The following is a 27577-nucleotide window of genomic DNA, read 5'->3' as shown; positions in this document are numbered from 1 at the left end:
TGTCATTTTCATAAATGACCTGGATGAGGAAGCGGAGGAATGGGTTGGTAATTTTCCCGACGACACGAAGGTTGGTGGGGTTGTGGATAGTCTGGAGGGATGTCAGAAGTTACAGAGGGACATAGATAGGATGCAAGACTGGGCAGAGAAGTGGCAGATGGACTTCAACCCAGATAAATGCGTCGTGGTTCATTTTGGAAGCTCAAATGGGATGAAGGAGTACAATATAAAGGGAAAGACTCTTAGTACGGTAGAAGGACCTTGGGGTCCGGGTCCATTGGACTCTGAAATCGGCCCCGCAGGTGGAGGAGGTGGTTAAGAAGGCGTATGGTGTGCTGGCCTTTATCAATCGAGGGATTGAGTTTAGGAGTCCGGGGATAATGATGCAGCTATATAAGACCTTCGTCAGGCCCCACTTGGAGTACTGTGCTCAGTTCTGGTCGCCTCACTATAGGAAGGATGTGGATAAGATTGAAAGGGTGCAGAGGAGATTTACAAGGATGTTGCCTGGATTGAGTGGCATGCCTTATGAGGATAGGCTGAGGGAGTTTGGTCTTTTCTCCTTGGAGAGACGAAGGATGAGAGGAGACCTAACAAAGGTGTGTAAGATGTTGAGAGGCATAGATCGGGTGGACTCTCAGAGGCTTTTTCCCAGGGTGGAAATGTCTGCTACGAGAGGACACAGGTTTAAGGTGCTGGGAGATAGGTACAAGGGAGATGTTAGAAAATCATAGAAACCCCACAGTGCAGAAACAGGCCATTCGGCCCATCAAGTCTGCACCGACCACAATCCCACCCTGGCCCTACTCCCATGTTCCTACACATATTACCCGCTAATCCCTCTAACCTATGCATCTCAGGACACTAAGGGGCAATTTTTTAGCATGGCCAATCAACCTAACCCGCACATCTTTGGACTGTGGGAGGAAACGGGAGCACCCGGAGGAAACCCACGCAGACACGAGGAGAATGTGCAAACTCCACACAGACAGTGAGCCAAGCCGGGAATCGAACCCAGGCCCCTGGAGCTGTGAAGCAGCAGTGCTAACCACTGTGCTACCGTGCCGCCCAAGGGATACGTTTTTCACACAGAGGTTGGTGGGCGACTGGAATCGGCTGCCGTCAGTGGTGGTGGAGGCGAACTTAATAGGGTCTTTTAAGAGACTCCTGGATGTGTACATGGAGCTTAATAGGATGGAGGGTTATAGGTAGGTCGAGAAGATAGGGATGTGTTCGGCACAACTTGTGGGCCGGAAGACCTGTTTGTGCTGACGTTTTTCCATGTTTCTATGTTTCTAGGGCCAAGCACTGATCCCTGTGGCACTCCGCTGGCAACCTGCCTCCAGTCCGAAAATTTTCCATCCACCACCACCCTCTGTCTTCGATCAGATGGCCAGTTCCTATCCAATCGGCCAACTTTCCCTCCATCCCACAACGCCTTACTTTCATCATAAGCCGACCATGGGGGACCTTATCAAACGCCTTACTAAAATCCATGTATATGACATCAACTGTCCTACCTTCATCAACACATTTAGCTACCTCCTCAAAAAATTCAATCAAATTTGTGAGGCACGACTTGCCCTTCACGAATCCGTGCTGACTATCCCGGATTAATCTGCATCTTTCTAAATCGTCGTAAATCCCATACCTAAGGACCTTTCCCATCAACTTACCATCCACCGAAGTAAGACTAACCGGCCTATAATTACCAGGGTCATTTCTGTTCCCTTTCGTAAACAGAGGAACAACATTCGCTACTCTCCAGTCCTCTGGCACCATCCCCATGGACAGTGAGGACCCAAAGATCGATGCCATAGGCTCTGCAGTCTCATCCCTTGCCTCCCAAAGAATCCTAGGGTATATTTCATCAGGCCCAGGGGACTTATCGACCTTCAGTTTATCCAAAACTGCTAGTACATCCTCCCTCCGAACATCTACTTCCTCCAACCTTCTCTTCCTCAAAACCTTGGCCCCTCTCCTTGGTGAACACTGAAGAAAAGCATTCACTCATCACCCCTCCTATCTCTACTGACTCCATACACAGGTTCCCACTCCTGTCCTTGACCGGCCCTAACCTCACCCTGGTCATTCTTTTATTCCTCACATAAGAGTAAAAAGCCTTGGGGTTTTCCTTGATCCGACCCACCAAGGACTTCTCATGCCCCCTCCTAGCTCTGCTAAGCCCTATTTTCAGCTCATTCCTTGCTAACTTGTAACCCTCAATCGAGCCACCTGAACCTTGTTTCCTCATCCTTACATAAGCTTCCCTCTTCCTTTTTGCAAGACATTCCACCTCTTTTGTGAACCATGGTTCCCTCACTCGGCCATTTCCTCCCTGCCTGACAGCGACATACCTATCAAGGACACATAGTATTTGTTCCGTGAAAAAGTTCCACTTTTCATTTGTGCCTTTCCCTGACAGTTTCTGTTCCCATCTTATGCCCCCTAATTCTTGCCTAATCGCATCATAATTACCTCTCCCCCAATTATAAACCTTGCCCTGCCGTTCATCCTGAGGAAGGAAATGCTGAGTTGTGGCAGTGCTATTCAGATTGGACCGGACATCATTGAGATGCCACAGCATTTTTCATTCAGGGACACCCGCTGGTGATCTGTAGAAGTAGGATTCAGTCAAGAACTGAAAAACTACTGGAGGAATTGTGGCTCAAGCTGCTAAATGCAACTTTGGGCAGTGATGGATTGGGCAGAGTGAAGTGTGACAGTTAGTTACACTCGGAGGAAAGGTCTAATTAGGCAGCATTGTGGGTCAGTCCTGTATAGAGGGCGGTTAGGTGGGTTACTGCAACTAGGATTCGGACAGGGAGCTATGGAATGGAGCCCTGTGGTTAACCATGGGACAGAGAAGTGTTAGATGCGGTATTGCGATTTTGCCTGGGAAAGGGACATTTGGTTTGTGTCAGTATTTATTGGCCTGGGGCAGAACTGTTGAAATTGGAGTGCTTACTTTATCTCGGAACAGGGTCTCCTCAGTTGATTCAGTGTCGTGCATTCAGGGCGAGGGACTGATGATGTGAGCAAGTCTAAATGAGTCAAGGGCCGAGGCAATTCAAGGGGCTGTGTGTTATCATCTCGTATGGGGAGCGACGAGGTGGCAAAGTGTGGGTCTAGATTTGACAGAAATATGTGAGACTGCATAGTAGGTTTCGGTGTCAGGATGGCATTGGCGAGATGGGACAGTGTGGTCCTGTCTCGAAAAATGTATCGTATTGTGAGACAGGCTGGTTAAATCGGGGACAGCAACATATCAGGCGAAACATTATGGATCAGATTGGGAAAGGGTCTGATGAGACAGGAGAATGTTTATAAAACCAGGCCAGCTTCCCATGGGGTATTTCACATTGTGAAATGAAACAGACAGGTGGAGTAATGTGATTGATTCTAGAGCATTGACTAATGAATTGGGACAGTTTGGCTTTGACCGGTGAAGTTTGACAGTGTGGTGTGTTTTGGGGGAGGGTAAGTGAAGTTCTGCTGGTGAAACTTGGACTGGGGCAAGGCCTGGTGAGGAGTTGCCGTGTGATTCAGTATGAGACAGGGAAAGACACCGTCAATGAATATCACCGTGTAATCTGCGAATTGTGATGTTATTGTTCAGTCCAGGATAAGGGCTGATAAGTTGGGGCAATGACATTCAATCTGAGGAGTAGGAGAGGTTTGCAGTGGGGGGATATTTGCAGGAGGGTAGAGCTTGACAGGGGAGAGGTTGCAGTCGGTTAGTTTTCATGCACAAGTGATTATGTTTTCTCCTGAGACGGTATATTGAAACCCTGTTTTGACAATAAGAATGTGTGCACTGAAAATCATGTCATCTGAATTTTCAAAACAGGAGTGTTAACAGGTGGGGCAACTACATGAATCCTGTTGCACTGGGGAGGTGTCGAAATGTTCTCTCTCTCTCTAGTGTAACTGCGCTGTTGTGTATGTAAACAGGATGACTGAGTGAAGCAGTTTCCACTTTCAGCTGGTGAGCATTATTTTCACATAGTTTTGTTTTTGTCGCTGGATTTCCTGTTTATTCTCAATCCCTGTCATGCTGGGTTCCATATTCCCAACATTCTCTAGACAAATAAATGAAATACTGCAGATATTGAACATCTGAATTAACAACAGAAAACACTGCAAATGCTCAGCAGATCTGGTAATGCCTGTGGAGGTAGAGAAAACAAACATGATGTTGATCCTCCTCCATTCAGAAGTGAAAATATTTTTTTCTTGTTTATCCTGTCAGCCATCTGACAGGCCACAATCAGATCATGTCAGCACTCATTCCCCAGAGAAAACATGTTCAGCCTGTTCAATCGCTTCTTGATTACACAGCCTGCCACACTATCGTGGACGAGTTTTGATAATGTTTCTGCTAAGTTTTGAACCCTCTGTATGTGAAATGACCTTGGTGCCCATGACGCTACAGATATCCTGCGATGCAAAGAGACCAATTCATCTGAAAGAACGAAAGGGGAAGGTCTGTGATTGAGACCAAGGCATGATTAGCTCCCACAAGGAACTATGAAGAAATCAACTTTGAGCTGGCGATGGCAGTTCCCGGATGGTTAAGTATTTCAGAGTCAATGTTTTCACGACCATGGTATGGGCTTGATGATAGGTCACGAATAGGGAACCAAACAGAACATTTTTAATGGGAAATCTGTCTGTGTGTGACGGACCAGAAGAAAGGCAATAGCTAAAGTAATGATGGTAAGTTGATTGGCGAAGACGTTGTCAGCTTCCCTGTTGATCCATTGGTTAGAATTCGGAACTTTCATCACTGTGGCTTGGGTTCAATCCATGGCCAGAGAGCAACTATTTTGTGTTGCTGTGTGAACTGACAAATTTAAAGTGAATTCCTCATTCAGTTAAACTCGATCTGGCAGCATCCATGGAGTGGGAAACAGAGTGAATCTTCCAGCTGGATGATGCTTCATCAGAGCTGGAAAAGTCAGAGATAAAACAGATGGGAAATAAGTCCTTGTCTGCGTTTCAAAGATATTATGAGAGAGTCAATGGGCTAGAAGTTCTATTCCTAACCCATTGCGTGTCCGAGCCGTAGCGTGGCTGAGAAGTCAGATTTAGGCTGTAGTTTCTAAAGCAAGCGTGTGTTCAAATCCCACTACTGCCCCAAGTTCCTGCTCCTTTGGCTGTCCAGCGATTGGCATTGTGGTAAGAACAAAAACCGATGGTGCGTGCTGATTTCCGGGTGAACTCGTCAGGCCGAATGTTCCTCTTTGTTGCTGTAACTGTTCTATGATTTCGTATGAGTGACACTAACTCATTAACTCGTTGACGAGCTGGCCAAGTGGTTTTGGTAATGGATCTGATTTCCATTGTTCTTTTCACATGAAGATTTAGACATCACCCACTGGGCTGCTCAGCTTCCATTCTCTTCGGTGGGTCCAGAATTCGTTCAATAAAATCAAAACCTTCCAAACATTCAGCTCCATTTTTCCTGCTTCTCTCCCGTACTCCTTCATTTCCGTTCATCACAGAGAATTTACCAAAACTCCAGCCGGAAATGTAAGTAAACTGAACCCAATTTGGTGACATCCTTGATTTATGGGTGTTTGCATTTCCTCAGGCCTCTGTCACTTTCGGTGTCAGCGTGTGTCCCTCTGTGTCCATCAATATGATTCAGTTCCCCGAGAGGGTAAACACGTTTTTATCATCTGCATTCACTTATTTGATGACTCTTCATAGTGAATGGTGCAGAAAATAAAAGATGTTTGAAAGTTGGGAGACGGATTGACACGTTCTGTTTTACTTTCGAGTGGATGTTGCTTATTGACTCAGTGTCCACATGTTACACAGTGGAGGATTGTTGAAACTTTCACTGAGCAACATTTAAGCATACAGCGGATCCACTCGGTGTGATGGTGTGTTCCAGTTCTACATATGCAATCATACATTCAATTTATGTCAGTTAATGTTAACCCAATATTTCTAATAGTTTGGACTTATTCACGTATTTGATCCCAGGGATCGATCTAGTGAATTTTCTCTGTACTATTTTCAATGACAGGATATCCTTTAAGTGTGGATATCAAAACTGCACAGAATATTCCACACGTGGTCCCAGTAAAACCCTATATAGCTGCAGCAACACTTCGCTATTCTTGTACTCCAGTCTGCCAGCAATCAAGGCAAAAATATAATTCCCCTTCCTAAATGTTTGCTGCACCTCAATTCTAGCTTTATGCATTCCATCTACAAATACACCTAAGATTATTTGAATATTAACACCAACGTTCCCACATTTTCAAAAATGTTCTGCTCTTTCTATTTTTACAAAAACGTGAATATCTATTCACTTTCCAAAATTGAACCCGCTCTTAACTACGCAATAAAGCTGTATGTACGGCCTTCCAGTCTCGGTGCCTTGTCCCTGCAGGTCAGATGTTTTTTTAGCCTGAGGCTCCAGTGAGAACTCGCGAGCCCAGGCTTACAAAACCAACCATCTAATCACTGAGCTATGGAACCAATTGCCACTAAGAGCGGAGAGTGAGTGCATCATTATTAGTGAAGCGAAGAACAGGCTGGATTTTCAGGTGGGTGAAGTTTGATAGATGTGGAAATGTGAGATGGGGAACAGAGTTAAAAGATGTAACTTGGTAGTGGCAGAGCTTTTCATGCGTGTCCGTTACTTTAACTGAAGAATGATTGCCATGTTATCCTTCTTCAGAGCACAACTCTGAAATTTCCAGCCCTGGTACAAGTTCATCCAGCTAGAAGATTGACCTTGTTACACCCTTCACGGACACTGTGAGACCTGTTTTCATTTAACGAGGAAATAAACAAAAAGTTATTCACTCCATGGCTGAGAATCAAACCTGCTACAAGTCACTGAAGCCATGCCACTCGACCCCAAGAAAGCTGATGTGAGACATTGGAAATTAGATGATCATCACCACTTTACCTATTACTTCATTTCAAATAACATTCATGAAAATATTGTTACACTGACAATTTATCATCTTATAAACAATTGCATCAAAATGCGTTATCTCCGTTTGTTTTCGCATTATTTCACTTCCTGGGACTGAGCAATTTCGATCTTCGAAATGCGCTGTTCAGTTAACCGTTTGTCATCAGTCCCGGGCCCTGGCGTTGAAACAATTGACTCTCAAACATTGAACCACCCGGGCTCCACTATCACCTGCTCAATGTTGCCTTGTCTATCATTCCTTGTGTCAGTTAATCCATCCTGTCTTGCTCTTTATCCGAGACACCCTTTGTGTTCTTTTTTTTACCGCGTGGTTCCTGACATTATAATCATAAAATGCTGGAAATACTCAGCAGATCAGTTTTTTTGTGTGAAAAACGAGAATAATTCTGACATTAAAAACATTCTGAAAAGTCCCTGCCCCGTTTCGACGCTGAAACCTTTCGCGTGTGAGGAGAATGTGATAACCACCATCCCACAGAAAAATGACGATGTGCGAAATGGAAGCAGATCTGGCTTTCCGGAGGAGCAACTAAACTGCTTCTGCAAGCCCTTGAACTCCTCGCATCAATTTACATTTGCATTGCTTCTGCTGGTTCCATCTGTCACAATGAATAATTATGCATTCCTGTTTAAAGTCAGCAGGATAACTGACAGAGGTGGGATTCGATCCCATTCCTCCACAGATATCGTTTCCCTAAATTCAATCGTTTCAATTCCTCATGATCGCTAACAGTGCAAAAGGTGGTTGTCATTTCTGGCATTGCAGTGAACAGAATAAATGGAGCAGCGTTTAGTCAAATGTCCAACTGAGCATCCTCCACCACTTAGTAAAATGTTGGCAGATCCCCAGACTCAACATAAATTACCCACCCTATCTCGAAAGCCCTTATTTCCCTTAGATTCCAAAATACACTCTATCTCAGACTTCAATATCCTAATCATTGAGGATTCAAGATCGCTGGGCTAAGATTTTCAAGGATTCACACACGCCTTTGATCGAATAAGTATCTCATTGCCTCTATCCTAAATGGCTGACACATGAGCAGGCATTTTGTAAAGTCTCATTCAAAATTTGGAGAAGTGCAAATATCACATGGCTGTGAGATAATGTAGTCCCTCAATATTTAACAACAAACGGGAATGAGACAACATTTCCTCACACTGAGAGTTCACTGATTTTTAATAATAATGTCTTGCAATTTTCGAAAGGTGAATGCAATAACCGCCACACTTCAGAAACAAATTACAAATGAAAGCGGCAGAAATTGATGTGTGCCAGTTACTTTCAGCGATGGATATCTGTTGCGTCTTTCTTTGTAAATTTCACAGAATCAGCAGAGGTGAGAGTGGTGGCTCCTGAAAATTGGAAGTTACAGATGAACAGCTTGTGGGGCTATTTCACCTCACTATCGATTTCATGTTACAGATAACAGCAATAGCTATTTTCATTGGCTGGAAAAACATTTGTGTTCTAATTAAATGTGTCAAGTTACCTCTGATGAGAACATAAGTAAATGAAATTAAAAGGGAATGTTTTCACGGTTACGACAGAATAATTATGTACCTATCTGGTGAGATTGAGGATTGATGGGAAGCGGACAGGAAAGGATTTGAACTTCAGTTGGAAAATCCCAAAGCATCAGTGGGCCGGTTTTCAATCTTTTCTTTATACTGGCAGACAGTCATTCAGCCTATGTTTCTTTGTGTGCTCTTTAAAGGAAAAATCCATTCCTCCCGCACACGTTCCTTTCCCCTAACGGCTGGGACTGTCTCGCCTCGTTCTTCCTGCCAGAAACGACACCGCTCACACTCTTTCATTCAAGATGAGCTGTCAGACTTTAGATGGAAGGACCAAAACCCAAATTAATTCTGGCAGCGGTGGGATTTAAGCCCAGGTCTCCGCTGTGATTGGAACCTTAGATCGCTCGGCCTCGCGTACAGACGTTGTAATCATGTAATTTACTGATATAGTTAGTGAAATAATATAGAAGGAATGGAGATGGGAACGGCCAGCAGAAATCTCCAACCTAATTTTTCATTGAATCTGGTCATCCTGAAATGTGTAACAAACAGAAATCATCTCCAGTCAGAAAAACAATGAGCTGCATTTAAGGGTCGGCAACATTTAAACTGTCCTCAAGCTCGTCTGGTTCCCAATCTCCTTCCAGAAATAACAACAAAACTGTCTGCTGAATTTGCTCTGGGTCTTTACTTCAGAAAGGACAGGGCACAAGGCGAGACTGACATTTCTATGCATTTCCAGGAAATAACTTATTTGGTTTCACGGTTTGGACGAGAGCAGCAAATCTTCATTTTCTGATCTGCAATCAAAAGAGCAGTATCCAACTCTAACCACCAAATTACTGCGTGTTTTACAATTTGCTTCATCCACGCTCCTTTTGTTATTGCAATTTTCACTCCAGACCACTTTCACCACAAACAAGATTCTCCTGCAAAATGGCACGTTCTGATTCACTCCCAATGATGTGTCCAGCCAATGACAACATGCCACAAATACTCCACGACTGTTATCACTTTCGCTTCCGACGGTTCAAACCGCACTGAAATATTTCGAAAGGTTTTACATTGAAGAGTGAGGGATAAGTTTCATAATTCAGTGCCAGTGTTCATGGCAAAATCTGCCCATTGCCATCCAGATTTTTCCTTATATCACCAGCTCTATTGGCAGCGTTTTGCAGCCCATTACTGTCCTTCTCTTTCAGTGTTTTTCCATGAATATTTGCACTTGTGATATTTCCAATGAAGTGAACTTGAAAATATCACTCGACTGAATTTAATAGCTCCGCGTCCGATCAGAGAGTAAATCGGATTATTTCTAACAGTTTTGCCAGAGCAGTAATTATTTTCCTGAGAGAAAATTGAACCCAAACCTCACTCGCATAGTGCAGAACACAAACCACTGGACTCAGGGCAACTAGTGAACTTAGTTTCTCAAACCGATTGACCTCATATTCCTTTGCTCATTATTTTCATCTCAGATTTGTTTTACCATCGACAAGTTGCGCCTTCAAAATCTCCTGTTTGGATGGTACATAAGTGCCTCCTTCAGCCAATGACAACACGGATTGAGTTCGCTGCATCATGAAATTGACAGTGAGGTGAAATAGTCCCACAAGATGCTGAAGTTTAGAAGGATGAGAGGAGATCTGACCGAGGCAATAAAATTCTAAAAGGGATTGATCGATTAAACGTAAACCATCCCGAACAAGAGGTCACAGGTATAGATTGAGAGGCGGTGGATTTAAAAGTGAGATGAGGAGGGATTACTTCTCGCAGAGTGTGGTGAATTGGTGGACCTCGTTGCCCCATAGCACGGTGGAGTCTGAATCGCTGGATGATTTCAATAAGGAGATAGATATATTTCCAACTTAAAAAACTAATTAAAGAGATATGGAAAACAAGCGGGGAGGTGGGTTTCGGACCACGGAGAGATCAACCATGATCTGATTGGATGGTGGAGCAGGATTGAAAGGCTGATTTTGCCTATATCCGCTCCCAATTCCTATGTTCCTTTGATCCTAAGTATAACATTCAATTTTCAACACCCACCAACCTCATCACTGTGGTTCCATTGCAATCTATGTACATTCATCGGTTCCCTTTTATCCACAACACATGTGAGTCCTATGAAGATCTTCTAATAGCCTCATTCTGTCGTGTGACAATCTGTTATTTTCTGTTTCCCTCATTTATTCTCTCCTGACTTCAACCCCACTAGATGTTGCATGTTTTCACCCTGCTGGATTTCACTTGTTTTAAACTTATTACGTTTCTAAACTTTCCCAGTGTCATTGAAAGGTCATGGAGTTGAAAGATGAGCTTTGTTCCCCTGTGCACACACGCTGTCTGACTTCCTGAGTTTTTACAGCATTATCATTTTTCAGTGTAGATATCTGATCCGCTTTAGATGGTAGTGAAAAAATGTTTATTTGCCATGCTTCCTTAACGATGGCTTATTGGTCTCCGGGCATGGTTCTCGCGTTGGATGTTGTAAATCCCGGTTCAAAACCCGGGCATATCCTTGATTTGCAATGGGAGTTAGTGGCTTCCGTTAGTTTATTTCCCGTGACATGGTGGAATTGGTTTATATGGAGCATGGTTTGAGAAACTGAGCACACATTGCAAGGCTTCTGTGAGCACAACACACTCATAGAGGATCCAGACATTTTCAAAAGGTGACAATGCTACCGGACATTCACTTAATCCTTATTCACCCATTCAGAGGGCCCCATGCTTGTGGGTTCAGGCAGCCGTTGTGTGTATATTGCGTTCTGGGTGTCTGCCCTACTCTGTGTCCCTCTCTGTCTCTTTTTGTCACTGTATACATGTCTCAGACTCTTTAGCGCCCTGCCTCTCTGTCTGTGCATCGATCACGCTTCCCTCCTTTTCTCTTGGCTCCCTCTACTTTCTCGCTGTCTGTGTTTAAGCAAGATTCACTGGATTTAATCCTGTGATGAGGCGGTTGCCCTGGGAGGAGAGATTCAGTGTCATGAGTCTGTTTTCTCTGTAGATTAGAATAATGAGAGGAGATTAGATTCAAAAGTCTGAAAATAAGAACATAAGAACTAGGAGCAGGAGTAGGCCGTCTGGCCCCTCAAGCCTGTTCCACCATTCAATAAGATCATGGCTGCTCTTTTTGTGGACTCAGCTCCACTTACCCGCCCGCTCACCATAACCCTTAATTCCTTTACTGTTTAATGGGGAGACAGTTTGGCTTCGAAAATACTGAGACGCTGTTTTCCCACCTTGTTTGAGTATTTATATCAAAAATATTGAGGTGAAGATGCAAGAGGAGTTGCAATTCTTGGAAGGAGGTGCAGTTAAGGAGTGGAATTTGTGAATGAAGCTATTGATGATTGAGAGGAATGCATTCTAACCTAAGAGATTCTGTTGGTTTATCAATTATGAACATGGTCATCAGATGAAGCTGAGACACCAAATGGAGAAGCCACATTTGTCTCATGCATTTTAGGATATGGACTGCCAACTCCCATATTTGCTCGTCTGGCTCAGTTCGTCGAGCATAAGACTCCTAATCGCAGCGTCTTGAGTTCGAACCCCACGTTGGGCGCTGTTGTTTTTTTGCTCCTTTCCTGGGTGAAGTCCAGCTCTTCATTCCACCGGCAGTGTCCCCGCTCAAACTGAATCTTTCCACATCCCACTTTGTTTTAACATTTATTTGTTAGTCATAAGTAGGGTTTGCATTAGCACTGCAATGAAATTACTGTGAAATTCCCCAAGTTGCCACATTCCAGCGCCTGTTCGGGTCAATGCACCAAAGTAGCGCATCTTTCAAACTGTGGGACGAAACCCACTCAGGCACGGGGAGACGTGCAAACTCCACACAGAGAGTGACCCAAGCCGGGAATCGAGCCTGGGTCCCTGCCGCTGTGAGACAGCAATGATAACCACTGTGCCAACGTGCCGCCCTATTAATCTCATAGTTACTGCTTTCTGAGTAAAAGCTATCTCTGCTTCCCTGGCAGTCAAAGAGTTTAGTGCTTAACTCAGTGAGAAGTTATCTTCTCATTTTGTGCGAGATTTGAACCAAGATCTGGGAGATTGTGTCAGTGGAAAGAATAATCATCCCCATTGTCATTCAATCACTCCAGTTTTACATCCTTTCACAAGGACATAAATAGAGATCTCGCCCACATATTTTCCATCACTCTGTATTTGTTCGTAAACTATTAAATATGTAACTTCTTCCAGTTTGGATAAAATGTCAGTGACCCGAAACATTCACTTTGTTTCCCTTTTCATAGGCGCTGGTTGATCTGCTGGGTGTTTCCAAAGATTTCGGTTTTGAGGTGGGATTTGTAGTAACTTCTGTGTTTTTTTTTCTAGTTCAATTTGGATTTGTTTCCTTTGACTGAAGTTTACCTACTTACATAGTTAAAGGGCTGAGGTTTCAAATAATAAGATACAAGGATGTGCCACAATATTTGACATGAAATGAAACAAACTGAGGATTAATCATTTAAAAAGTGTTACTAATTCAATATATATTTTTCAGGGGGTCCACCTACGGGTGCCATTCACTCACTCATGTGTCCCAATTTAAACAAGGGGTGGGATGGCTTGAGTCCAAATTGCGAAGCGTTGCGCCATGGAAATGACAGCACTCTGACCTATGACACTAGGCCTTTCTCCCAAAACACACACACACACACACTTGCTCAATAATTGTCAATCTCCAGTCGAATGGTTGGTGTTGTGTGACACCAACTGCTCCTTTCTTTCAACAGATGATTTAAAGAGCAGCGAAAGAGGAAATTTAAAAAAAACATTCCTGATGCAGGCATCTCTCGCCAGAGACTCAGAAAAGTGCAATGTAATAGAAGTTGAAGTGGCTGACAAATTCCACCACCCCCCGCCCCCCTCCCCCCTCGCTACACCGCTATTCCTGCTTTGTAAGGAATTTAAACAAAAGTTCCTTCGACAAATCAATCCACAACAATGGCAAATAAGAGAAAGGAGCCACCTAAATTTAGACGCGGTTTGCTGGGTTCAGAGTGCTCACCATTAGACCAGATAACCTGCAACAAAGCAGCCGGCTGCAAATGGTCACTCAAATCATTTGACCCACTTGCTGTTGCTGCCACAGTGAATGAAGAGGTCACATGCTTTGAGTGACCATTTGCGTCAGGCGGCTCTGTTCCTGTTTTTGTGCTGTGATGGTGAGCACCCTGGACTTCGAATGCAGTAATCGGAGTTCAGAACTTGGTGAAAGATTGTTTTTCTTTTGCTAAAGCAGATAATGGTTTCGCTGAAGGGAATTTAATTTTAAAATCTCAGAAAGTGGAAATTTCAGCAAATTCCACCGCAATCACATTGCAGATGTTGCAGCGAATGATTCTCCTGGCGTCATTGCATCAACCCCAGAGAAGGATTGCTCAAGAACACAAAGCGCTGAGAGGCAGGGAAGCTACAGTGGGCATTGTGTCCACCTAGAGGTGTAATTCACTTTGTTATCTGTATCAATTTAAACAAAAGTTAGGAGGTGAGAGGCCAGAGTGCGACACGTTATCCGTGGAATCAACAGCACTCTGACGGAAGACAGTAGACTTTTATCCCAAAACACACACACACACACCCACACCTCTCTCTCTCTCTCTCTCTCACACACACACACACCACACACACACGTTCACACACACGCTCAGGCACACACACTTGCTCAATAATTGTCAGACTCCAGTCGAATTGTTTTTGTGTGACGCAAACCGCTTCTTTTTTCAACAGAGGAGTTAAAGAACAGCGAAAAGATGAAAAACACGAACGTTGCAGGGATCTGGCGCCTGAGGCTCAGCAATGTGCATTGTAATAGCAGTTGAACTCGCTGACAAATTGTCCTCTCTATTCGTGAGAAATTGAAACGAAACGCCCTTCAGCAAATCAATCACCTGCCTTGAGCAAATTAAAGCAGGGCTCCGCCGAGATTTGAACACGAATTGCAGGATTCAAAGTCCAGAGTACTCACCATTACACCACGAAACCCAACTCACGACAGCTGTCTGAAAATCGTCGCTCAATACTTGTGCCAATTTGAACAGCAGGGAGAAATATCAGTCCCAAAGACAAAGACAAAGACAAAGAACAGTATAGCACAGGAAACAGGCCCAGCGGCACTCCAAGCCTGTGCCACTCCTTGGTCCAACTAGACCAATCGTGTGTATCCCTCCATTCCCCGGCTGCTCATGTGACTATCCAGGTAACTCTTAAACGATGTCTGCCTCCACCACCCTACTTGGCAGAGCATTCCAGGCTCCCACCACCCTCCGTGTAAAAAACATCCCTCTAATATCTGAGTCATACTTCGCCCCTCTCACCTTGAGCCCGTGACCCGTCGTGATCGTCACTTCTGATCTGGGAAAAAGCTTCCCACCGTTCACCCTATCTATCCCCTTCATAATCTTGAACACCTCTATTAGATCTCCCCTCATTCTCCGTCTTTCCAGGGAGAACAACCCCAGTTTACCCAATCTCTCCTCATAGCTAAGACCCTCTATACCAGGCAACATCCTGGTAAACCTTCTCTGCACTCTCTAACTCCTCCACGACCTTCTGGTAGTGCGGCGACCAGAACTGGTCGCAGTACTCCAAATGTGGCCTAACCAGCGTTCTATACAGCTGCATCATCAGACTCCAGCTTTTATACTCTATACCCCGTCCTATAAAGGCAAGCATACCATATGCCTTCTTCACCACCTTCTCCACTTGTGCTGCCACCTCAAGGATTTGTGGACTTGCACACCTAGGTCCCTCTGCGTTTCAATACTCTTGATGGCTCTGCCATTTATTGTATAACTCCTCCCTACATTATTTCTTCCAAAATGCATCACTTCGCAATTATCCAGATTAAATTCCATCTGCCACATCTCCGCCCAATTTTCCAGCCTATCTATATCCTGCTGTATTGCCCGACAATGCTCATCGCTATCCACAAGTCCAGCCATCTTCGTGTCATCCGCAAACTTGCTGATAACCCCAGTTACACCTTCTTCCAAATCATTTATATATATCACAAATAGCTGAGGTCCCAGTACAGAGCCCTGCGGAACACCACTGCTCACAGACCTCCAGCTGGAAAAAGACCCATTGCATCATCCCGTCAATTACCTACACCAATTCATATTTATATTGCCCTTGATGGATCCTCCGATTAAAATGAGTAGGCTACCTTCTACTGCATTAAATTTCTCTGCTGCTGATCACATTCAAAGAGCAATGTTAGCATCGAACAGATATCAACCTTATTGTGGTAACTTTACTGAACATCAGCTTATCAGAGCTCTGCTTTCATCACACTGGAAGCCAATGTGAAAATATGAAGAATTTCAAATCTTAATAGACATAAAGGAGTGTGTGACTGTGGACAATTGGCGCTGTGCATACTCCTGTAATCAGTCTCTAGGAAAATCAGGCAGATGGGATCCTGCTGGTCTCGTGGTTAGGATTCGGCCCTTTCAGGGTCGCAGGCTGCGTTCGATATATTAAGACTTAATGATTTTGATAAACAAACCAGCAATAGTTCCTGGTCCAAAGCAGCTCTGCCAGAATCGGTGGAGTGAGATTTGCATTTTTGCTTCCGAGTTGGAAATGTCACACCTGCAACAGGTCAAGACAAACACAGATAGTGAAAGACAGTGATATGATGCAAAATGCTGCCGATAGAGATGGGGAGACAAGGGAACATCTGGGTGGTAATGGGTCAGATTTAACCGTTTGCATTGACAGAAATATCACTCATTTCTGGATAACATTCTCGGGCTAAATGACAAGAAAACCTCTCCATGAATGAAACACTAAACTTTGACTTCGACTGATTGCAAGCAGTTTTCATTCAGAAAGCAGTAATTGTGAAGTTTAGAAAGCGGGATGGAGAAAGGCTCAGTTTGAGAGGTGACACTGCGGGAGGAATGGAGAGCTGGAGTACACTGAGAAAAGCAGCAAAGTTTAAAAATAACCGGAACCAACCAATGTTGCCCTTGACCGTTATTCCTTGTGTCAGCTAATCCATCCTGTCTTGCTCACTATCACAGACCTTCCCTTTTATATTCTTTACTGAGTTATTTCCGCTGTAAATGCCGTAGAAAGCTCAATAGTTCAATTTATGTTTCGTGATAAACGAGAATAACTGTAATCCGAACCATTTTGAAACAAAGCCATCTGGAAATGCTTCGATCTGGATTCGAACCGTGGACTTTCGAGGTGCAAGGCGAGCGTGATAACCAATACACTACAGGAACATACCAACGTGTACACTTGATGGAGCTCCGATTTACTGGTCGAGCAACTAAACGCGTCCGACAAGCCCGTCAGTTGCTCACTTTAACCAAAAGAGAAAACTCTGGAAAATCACATTGTGTCTGGCAGCATCTGTAGAAGAGAAAAGAGTTGACGTTTCGGTCCGGATGACCCTTTGTCAAAGTTTTGTGTGACACATTTGCTTTCAGATTCCAGCATCCACAGTAATTTGCTTTTATCCAGTTGCTCACTTTACATTCTCTCTGCTGGTTCCTCGAATCAAAATTAATGATGATTCATTCTACTGCATTAAATTTTAGTAATCGCATGTTTGACCAAAGCTGTTCATAACGTTTATAGTAATTTAAGTGAAAATCGAACAGTGGGAGAATGTGATCCCCCTCCTTCATAAATATCATATCCTAAATTTAGTGTCTCAGATTTCCCATCAAGGACACCAGCAGAAGTCACTGCTGTCAGAGCTGGTTTTGGCAATGAATCAAATGAATGAATTGGATTAGATCACACGTCCCATTGAGTCTCCTTCCCCACTTTAAATCAAACCCGAGCTCAATAACTGCCTCATTTCAGTAATCAATTCAGTTAAATTTGGTTCCACACAAACAGGGAGAGAATAGAAGGAACAAAAACAAAAAAGGGGAATGGGTAGTTAGACAGAGAGGGAAGGACAGAGAGAAAATAGAAAGAGCCAGACTGGGGTCGACACTGAACAGAACAGACACACTTCACTGTTCCATACCGTTTCAAGAAATAAAAACTTGAAGGCATTGGAAAGAGCAAATGCTACGCCCTGAAAAATATTCTGGCAATGGTGCTGAAGAATTGCGCTTCAGAATTTGCCGCAGCTTCAGCTAAGTTGTTCCTAAACTACAACACTGGCATCAACTGCCAATGCTACAACTTGCCCAAGTATGCCCGGTTTACAAAAATCAGGTCAAATCCAATGCCCCACATTACCACCAGTCTACTCTTGATCATCAGTAAGGTGCCGGAAGGGGCAATAAACAATGGCATCGAGAGGCATTCCAATGCAAACTGCAGGAACATCCCCCGATGTCACGATTCGGATCTTACTGCATTCCAGACTTAACACTGAGTTCAACAACTTCAGAGCATCTCCTTTCCTCCATCTTCACCCCATTTCCATTTATTTTGTTTTATTTAATTTTATTCTATTTATTTTTATTAATTAATATTTTCTTTTTTATCTATATTTATTTTCTTTATTTCCATGTATTGCACTGTTTATTTAAAATCTCACTTTCCATCTTGTTGCCCCCTCTCCCTCCATCCCACTCGGGCCGTCTCTTACATTTCCTTTGTTCTGCCATTTGCACATTCTGATCTCTAAATGCGCAGCCAGCAGCTCCCTTCTCAGCCATGATCACCACCATTTAATTTGCCTTTATGTTTTTTTGATTGATATGTGACACCTTTGCCACCCACCCCTCACCCATATCCCTCACCATTACAGTCTAAATCTCGTCCAAGTTTCTTTGTCTTCAGCTCTGACGAAAGTCATCCTGACTTTGAACGTTAGCTCTATTCTCTCTTCACAGAGGCTTTCAGACCTGTTGAGATTTTCCAGCATTTTCTGTCCTTGTTTCAGATTCCAGCATCTGCAGTAAATTTGTTTATATCAAGAGGCTCTTGTCAGACGGACTTATCCCTGGAATACAAAAAAAACCCGCTAAAATTGAAAGAAATGCACCAAGTTACCATAGATCGGCGAGATTAAAACCATTGCAGGCAGTTTCCCTGGTGGTCAATGGTTAGGATTTGTTGTTTTCACCACTGTTCGATTCCCGGTCAGAAAATGAAGATTTCTTGTTTTCTTGCAGGACATGATATAAGTGGAGTTCGAATTACTTCTTGATCGAAAGCACGAGTGATATTGCTGCCAGTTTCAAAAGCAGAGAGAAAAATCCGCCTCATTCCACAAGCTCGTCAATTACCCACAGCAATTTATACTTGCATTGCCTCTTTTGGTTCCTACAGTCAAAATGAATAATGATACATTCTTGTAGAATCCCGACAGTGCAGAAGGACCATCGAGTCCGCACTGACAACAATCCACACCACGCCCTATTCCCGGAGACCCGCATATTTACCCTGATAATCCCGCTGACCCGAGGGTCAATTTAGCATGGCCAAGCAAGCTAACTCACACATCTTTGGAAAGGAAACCGGAGCACACGGAGGAGACCCACGCAGACAACGTGCAAACTCCGCACAGGCAGTGACTTGAGGAATTTAACCTGAGCCAATGGCGCTGTGACGCATCATTGCTAACCACTGTGCCACCATGCCGTCCTTTTCTACTGCATTTAATTTTACTGCAGTGTTAGTATCAACCTGTGATAAACCGTCTTGTGGTAATTCTGCTGAACAACATTAACTTATCACCGTTAATGGACCGTGGGTTGCAACCCCAAGTTGGGCGCCACTGTTTTTAAACTTTGCTGCTTTTCTGGGTGAAATCCAGCTCTGAATTTCTCCGGCAGCGTCACCACTCAAACTGACACCAGATGACAGTACAGCCGGTAAAACTTGAGAGCTATTTTTATTGACGCCCACGGACCCATTGCCAACCCGCAACTGTTTGCTTTTGAAGGATCATGGGAAGGAAAAAGCACAAGCTCCGTCCCTGGGTGGTCTGGACCCACCAACCTTTCGGTTAACAGCCGAACGCGCTGACCAATTGCACCACAGAGACTGACACAGCAGCTGTTAACGATATTCTAATCCAGGGTGTCAATGATCACAATTCTATTTCTGCGAAACCTGTTCCAGAACTACAGCATCACCGCACCATTTACAAGTCTACACAAGTCTCTTTGTTTCTTTCGATCCCGTAGTATTGCTGTGGTGTAGCGGTTATACCCTTTCTTCTATGAACGTGCAGCTAAAATGAATCCATGTCTCTGGCCAGAGGGAGGAATTCAACGGGAGGGAAGGGAACTGACCACCAGAAGACCAAGGATCCAATACTTTCCATTCGGAGATGCTTTAGGAGGGGCGAATTATCGCTCGACCAGCTAATATTCTGGGGACCGGCCAGGACAGCTGGTGGGATTTGAATACAATAGGAAAAATCTGGAATTGAGAATCCATTGATGACCGTGAAAGCATTTTCGATTGTTGAAGGAACCCATATGATTCACCAATGTATCTTAGGAAGGAAATCTGCTCTCCTGACCTGGTCTGGCCTACATGTGACTCCAGAGCCACAGCAGTATGGTTGCATCTCAACTAGGGTTGGGCAGTGAATGATGGCTAGCGACGGCCATGTTTAAGGAATGAACAAATGAAAAAGCCCGAATGTGCAAGTTTGAGAGAAGCTTTCTGAGCAGTGAGAGCTGGAAACGGTAACCAGTTCAAGATATTCTGTCAGATTTGAGTGTGTACAGAAGTGTAGAGGGGAAGGGAAAATGCAACACTGTGTAAAATACTGTATTCAGTTTATATTCAGCAATTAACGTGAATTATTGTTCTTTTCCTCACTCTGAGGTTAAAAGTATGTATAAATGTTTCCATCCGTTTTGGAACTGGGAACCTTTCGTGTGTCAGATGACTGTGATAAACACTACACTACAAAAACTATGCTCGACAACTGACTGGAGTGTCGAACCGTGCTGTCTGATTGTACTTCAGAGTCATGTATTCTCTGTTTCTGAAGTGTGGTGTTTAATAAATTCACCTAAAATGTTAATGGTTCCCTGTGTGAAATAGGACAACAGTGTTCAAACTTCCTCATCTCTCAGTGTGAGGAAAAGTTACCTCATTTCCGTTTGTTATTAAATAGTGACAGAAAACATTGTCTCTCAGCCTAACTGCAGTTGCATTTCCAAGTGTTAAATAATATTCTGCAAAATGCTCAGTTAAAGTAAAGTTTATTTATTAGTCACAAGTAAGGTTTATACTGCAATGAAGACACTGTTAAATTCCTTAGTCGCGAGACTCCGGCGCCTGTTGGGGTTAATCCACATAACCAGCACGTCTTTCAGGCTGTGAGAAGAAACCCACGCAGACACGGGGCGAACGCGCAAGCGCCACAGAGACAGTGACTAAAGCTGGGAATTGAGCCTGGGTCTTTAGCGCTGTGAGATAGCAGTGCTGACCACTGTACCACCGTGCCGCCCTAGACATGGAAAAAGAGAAAAAAAGGCGCAAATGTAATTTTATGATTCTAATGTGAGATGAATTTCTCTGCCGCATGAAAAATGGGTTTTGAGCCGAATTGTACTTCCGCAAGTCAGGTTCTGAAGTTAAATCAGATTGCACGGTTTGACCTTCAAGACCAGTCGCTTTTATCCTGAGCGAACTTTCAGTGTTGAAGGTGTTATCACATTCTATTCATATTTGTGCAGGTCCCAGGCAATAAACAGGGCAGAAACGTTATCAAAACTCACTGCTCTGAAGGTTCCGAATTCAAGTTTATTGTTAAATGTGAACTGAATTGGGTATCAATCAAAATATTGAATATTTAGTCTTCACTATTTCTGAGAAAACGCACACAAAGCCAGAGTGGGTTGATACTGAGCGGGACAGAAACACTTTACTATTCCGTATGATTTCAAGAAAAAAGAAGCTTGAAGGCATTGGAAAGAGCAAATGCTATGGCTCTGAAAAATAATCTGGCAATGGTGCTGAAGAATTGTGCTTCAGAACTTGCCAAAGCCTTAGCTAAGCTGTTCCTAAACTGCAACACTGCCATCTAGCCGCCAAAGCTAAAATTTGCCCAAGATTGCCCGGTGTCAGGTCAAATGCAACGCCACCAAGTACCACGAGTCTACTCTTGATCATCAGTAATATGATGGAAGGGGCAAGAAACAATGCTATGAAGAGGCACTCCAATGCAAACTGGAGGAATATCGCCCCGGTCTCCCGATTCGGTACTTACGGCGTTCCGGACTTACCATTGAGTTCAACAACTTCAGGGCATCTCCTGTCTGCCATCTTCACCCCATTTCCATTTATTTTGTTTAATTTCATTTCATCTTATTTATTTATTTTTATTATCCTATATCTTTATTTATGTATATTTATTTTTTAATTTCCCTTTTTTGCATTGTTTATTTAAAATCTTACTTTCCATCTTGTTGTCTCCTCTCCCTCCATCCTACTCGGGCCATCACTTACATTTCCTTTGTCCTGCCATTTACACATTCTGATCACTTAATGGGCAGCCAGCAGCACCCTTCTCAGCCATTGATCACCACCATTTAAATTCCCTTTGTTTTTTTCTATTTACATCTGACACCTTTGTCACCCACACCACACCCATATCCCTCAGCATTACAGTATAAATCTCGTCCAAATGTATTTGTCTTCAGATTGGACGAAGAGTCATCCAGACGTTGAACGTTAGCTCTATTCTCTCTTCACAGGTGGTTACAGACCTGTTGCGATGTTCCCCCATTTTCTGTTCTTGTTTCAGATTCCAGCATCCGCAGTAAATTTGTTTGTTTCAAAAGGCACTTGATAGTCCGACTTGCCCCTCGGATGCAAAAAAAAACTGCTGAATTAGTAACAAAGCGCCAAGTGAGCATGGATAGGTCAGATAAAAATTCTTACAAGCAGTTTCTCTCGTGGTCGAATGGTTAGGACTTGGTGCTTTCACCGCAGCGGTTCGATTCCCAGACAGAAAATGAAGATTTATTGTTTTCGTGCAGCACATGATTAAAGTGCAGTTGGAATTACTTCCAAATCGAAAACATGAATGATATTGGTGCCAGTTTCACAGCAGAGAGAAAAATCCGTCCCATTCCACCATCCCGTCAATTAGCCACAGCACTTTATATTTGCATTGCCTCTTTTGGTTCCTCCAGTCAAAATGAGTAATGATATATTCTCATAGGATCCCTACAGTGCAGAAGGAGGCCTTTTGACCCATCGAGTCCGCACAGACAATAATCCCACCCACATCCTATTCCAGTAAACCCACTTATTTATCCTGCTAATCCCGCTGACACTAGGGTCAATTAAGCATGGCCAATCAACCTAACCAACATATCTGTGTGAAGGAAACCGGAGCACCCGGAGGAAAACCACGCAGACACGGGGAGAATGTGCAGACTCCGCACAGACAGTGGCCTGAGAAATTTAACCTGAGTCCCTGGCGCTGTGAGGCATCAGTGCTAACCACTGTACCACCGTGCCGCCCTTCTACTGCATTCAATTTTACTGCAATTTACTGCACTCAAAGAGCAGTGTTAGCATGAACCTGCGATAAACCGTCTTGTGGCAATCCTGCTGAGCTGCATTAATTCATCACCGTTGATGAATCGTGAGTTTGGGCGCCATTGTTTATAAACTTTGCTGTTTTTCTGGGTGAACATCAGCTCTGGTTTCTGAGTGAAAACTGCCTCCACTTCACTGGAGGTCGTAGAATTTATTGTTTAATTCAATTAAAGGTTTTCTTGCCATTGAGCCTGAGATTTGGACACAGACCTGAGAGGTATTTGTGTCAGTGAAAACAATAGAATCTACCCCATTAACAGCCAGATTTTACCCCGCATCACCATTTCTATCGTCAGCGCTTTGCAGCCTATCGCTCTCTTTTTATTGTTCTTTACATGTGACATTTCCAATTCAGACGCAAAAGAGGAAATCTCTCTGATACTGATTCCGACGGAACTGGTGCTGATCAGAAAGTAACGCAGGGTCGTTGCTCATCAAGAAATCTATATTCCCTGACCGGGAGTCGAAGCGGGGTCACGATCGTAAGAGCGCCGAATCCGAACCAGTAGACCATCAGGAAAGTTGATGCACGTTATTTAAGAAACTAATTTAGCCATGAACCATCTGCTTTTAATTTTTATTGCAGACGTTTTATTCGCCAAAACAATTTTCTCCTTTAAATTGTCATGTCTAGATCGAACATATGAACTGCTTCAGCCAATGAAAACAGCGATTCCTGTTCGCTGGAGCATGAAATCGACATTGAGGTGAAATAGTCCCGCAAGCTGCTCATGTGGCACTTTCAGTTTCCAAAACCCACCAAACTCATCATTGTGGCTTCTGTGAAACTTACAAGGTAACACACGGCAAGCATTCATCACGGAGAGCAACTGGCACAAGTCATTTATGAAACACTATCATGTCGCTTCTCTTCCTGTTTCTGTCTCTGCCTCTCATCCATCTCCCTCTGGCCGTCCAGCACCCAGGGCCAATTAGCTGCTTGATACAGACACAGGTAGTTCGTGAACCCGAGCTTCAGTTGGAAAGCAGGGGCAGGGAATGTAAGGCACACGGCATTGAGAGGACATGGACTTTAGAGATGACAGTATAAAGAGACACAAATATCTTATCTTCCTGGTCCTCCCAGTCACTGATTACAAGAATGTACTCAATGCCAATTATCCACTTTCACCTTCTCCTTCCAGCCTTCAGCACGCAGTTAAGTTCCCAAGTGTTTGAAGTCTTGCTACAGTTAATTAGGGTACTGTTGAGACCACATCTGGAATAGTGCGCGCAGTTTGGGTCTCCACATTTAAGACAGAATAAAACCAAAATAGTGAGAATGTTGGAAACTGAACCAGAAACAGTAAATGCTGCAAAATCATAACACGTCTTACAGCATCTTTGGAGAGAGGGTAAAGTCAACGTTTTGAGTCAGGACGACCCTTCGTCAGAGTAGGCTATGCATTTATGGGAGACAGTACAGTGAAGATTTACTAGATTTTCCTCTGCGTTGAGTTACCCTGTGATGACAGGCTGACGATATTAAAGTGAAATTCTCTGGAGTTTCGCAGAATGAGAGAAGATCTCAATGAAACCTACACAAGACTGACTGAGTGCAGCACTGCTGCTTCAGAGCGTCAGAGACCCAGCTTCAATTCCGGACTCGTGAGACTTTCTGTTTGGAGCTTGCACGTTTTCTCTTTGTCTGCGAGCATTTCCTTCTGGGTGCACCGCTTTCCTGCCCAAGATGTATGGGTTCGGTGGATTGGCCATGCTAAATTGCCTCACAGTCGTGGTGTGACGGGGATATTGTGGAGGTGGGATTGTTATCGGTATAGGCATGGTGTACCGAATGGCTTCCTTCTGCACTGCAGATTCTACGAGTTTGAAGGGTGGTTGCTGAGATAACATTTTCCTTGGTCCGGGAATCTAAAACACGGAACACAATCTCAGGATAAGGCGATGATTATTGAGGTCTGAGGTGAGGAGGAATTGCTTCACTCAAAGGGTAGCTAATCTTCAGAGTTCACGCCAGAGGCTTGTAAATGCTCCATCATTGAACACATTTCAGTCTGGGTTGGACAGATTTGTGATCTATCCAGCAATGACTGGGAACATGGAATATGGAATTGGAACAAATGTTGAGCCACAAATTAATGTTTCTATTCCAATTGTTAAGTCTCTTAGTATAATGGAAGCATATATACATTACTATATGCAATATGTTTGAAATCAATATACATTAAATAATGTAGGGAGCACCAGATAACAGCACAGCCGGTAACACTTGAGAGCTTTTTCTTATTGACGCCCACGGAACATTGCCAACTCGCAACTGTTTGCGCTTGGATGACGATGCGGAGAAAACAGCCAAAGGTCCGTCCCTGGGTGGCCTCGAACCACGAGCCTTTCGGTTAACAACCGAACGAGCTGACAATTTGCGCCAGAGAGCCTACGACAGGAGCTACCAGAGATATTCAAAACCAGGGTGTGAATGACCACAATTATATTTCTGCTAAACCTGTTCCAGATCTCCAACGTGACGGCACCGTTTACAACCCTAAACAAGTCTGTTTGGTTATTTTGATCCCGCAGTATTGCTGTGGTATAGAAGTTATTCCGTTTCTCCTATGAACGTGCATGTAAAATGAATCCATGTCTCTTATCACAGGGAGGAACTCAACGGGAGGGAAGTTAACTGACCACCAGAAGGCCAAGGATCCAATACTTTCCACTCAATCATCAATAACACCATTCACAGATGCACCTGTTTCCAAATATTGTGATCCATTTCCATCAGGATTTGTTCCAAGATTTAATATTTTCCTTGCTTTCTCCTCATTTTCAAATGAGATTCCCTTCAATATACAACATAAATGGAATTGCAAACCTGACGGATGAACAGTGGGAAACAAGTCACTGGGTAACACAAATCCATGGTGCTCATTTTCAGATTCACAACACTCAGCTTTTCAATCAAATGGAGGAATTTATCACTGAAAAGGTTTGGAAAGTTGGTGTGAATTCTGTTTGTGACTCACTCGGGTATTGTGTAAATGCTGCTCGAAGGTTCAGTGAGCGGGGTATAATCTGCCTTTGTTTTCCTGAGCCTGTGCTCGGTGTATTGGAAGGTTTGAACCGGGTTGGGTCTTGTGTCCCAGGGATGTGCAGTAACCCGCTGATTGAAGTTGCAGTCGGCGCTCTCTGCTGGCAGCGGATGGGTGATTGGAGAATGCGGGGTAAAGTCCTGCTGCTTGTCCTTGTCTCACTCACTGTGGAGACGTGGATGAGAGAGTGTCATTGATGGGGTTGTTTCCCCGACTGAAATGTGGCTTCGACTATCTGTTAACGGAGGTGACGCTGTTGGAGCCATTAATAGTCTGACGCAATGCAGCAGCGAGCATTGCTCCAGTGTCTCAATTGGTTAGTGCACGGTACTTATACAGCAACGCAACCAGCAGGCGATGCCGAGGTTATGAGTTCGAGCTTCACATGGAGCAGATGCTTCAGGTGGACCGTTGGCCCAGCGGTATTATCGCTCGATCAGCCAATATTCTGGGACAGTCACGACAGCTGGTGAAATTTGAATACAATAAAGAAGATTGGAAATAAGAATCCACTGATGACCATGAACCACTGTCCATTGACCCATGATTCACTAATGTCCTTGAGGCGGGGGAAATCTGTTATTCTTAGCTGGCCTGGCCTACACGTGATTCCAGAACCACAACAAAGTGGTTCTCTCAACACGGGATGGGCAGTAAATGCCGGTCAGTGACGCTTATGCTCAACAAACAAACGAAAGAAAGAGCCGGAATGTGCAGGTTTGAGAGAAGCTTTCTGAACCGTCAGAGCTGGAAAAGGGAGTCAGTGAAAAATATTGGGTTTCAGTGTGCACAGAACGATAGAGGTATGAGGAAATTAAAATACTGTATTGAGTTAATTTTCGACAATAAATTATTGATCCTCACTCTGAGTTTAAAACAACGTACAGATGCATCTGCACTCGCGACGTTCTGCTGACAGTGGGTGATTGGAGACTGCGGGGTAAAATCTGCTGCTTGTTTCTGTCTCACTCACTGTGAAGCCGGAGAAGAGAGAATCATTGTTGGTTTTGTTTCCCCGTTTGAAATGTGGCTTCGAGTGACTGTTATTAACGGAGGTGGTGCTGCAGGAGCCTTTAATAATCTGACACAAATCAGCAGCAATCAGCCGGAATGTGCAGGTTTGAGGGAGGCTTTCTGAACCCTCAGAGCGAGAATCAGTGAAAAATGTTTTGCTGGGTTTGAGTGCGTCCGGAACCGTGAAGGGAAGGGTAAATTTAACACAGCGTAAGATACAGTATTCAGTTAATATTCAACCTTAAACGTGAAGCACTGTTCTTTTCCTCACTCTGCTGTTAAAAGTACTTTCAAATGATTCCGCCCGCTTTCGAACTGGGAATCTTTCGTCAGGTGAATGTGGTAACCAGTACACTACATAAACGACACGTTCCCTCCATTCTGGAAGCCTTGGATGAACATGTGTCTGAGGTCACCATTGCAGATGTCAGAACATCTTTCTCGAAGGTCAACCCATGGAAAGCGGCTGGCCCGGATGGGGTAAGCATACCAGCACTCAGATCCTGCACAGATCAGC

General features: G+C 43.9%; 1 protein-coding gene and 1 non-coding gene across 2 annotated transcripts in view; one reads left to right on the top strand and one right to left on the bottom strand.

The window, feature by feature from the left end:
- Nucleotides 1-27577, top strand: part of LOC144484535 (uncharacterized) — a 303312-nt gene that overhangs the window by 153396 nt on the left and 122339 nt on the right. The window lies entirely within an intron of this gene.
- trnan-guu (transfer RNA asparagine (anticodon GUU)) lies at nucleotides 19396-19469 on the bottom strand. The gene has a single exon. It is a non-coding gene; the product is annotated as a tRNA-Asn (tRNA).

Source organism: Mustelus asterias, unplaced genomic scaffold (assembly GCF_964213995.1).
Source record: "Mustelus asterias unplaced genomic scaffold, sMusAst1.hap1.1 HAP1_SCAFFOLD_114, whole genome shotgun sequence".
Taxonomy (NCBI): Eukaryota; Metazoa; Chordata; class Chondrichthyes; order Carcharhiniformes; family Triakidae; genus Mustelus; species Mustelus asterias.
Note: the sequence above shows the minus strand (reverse complement) of the source record. Positions and strands in the feature narration are given on the sequence as shown.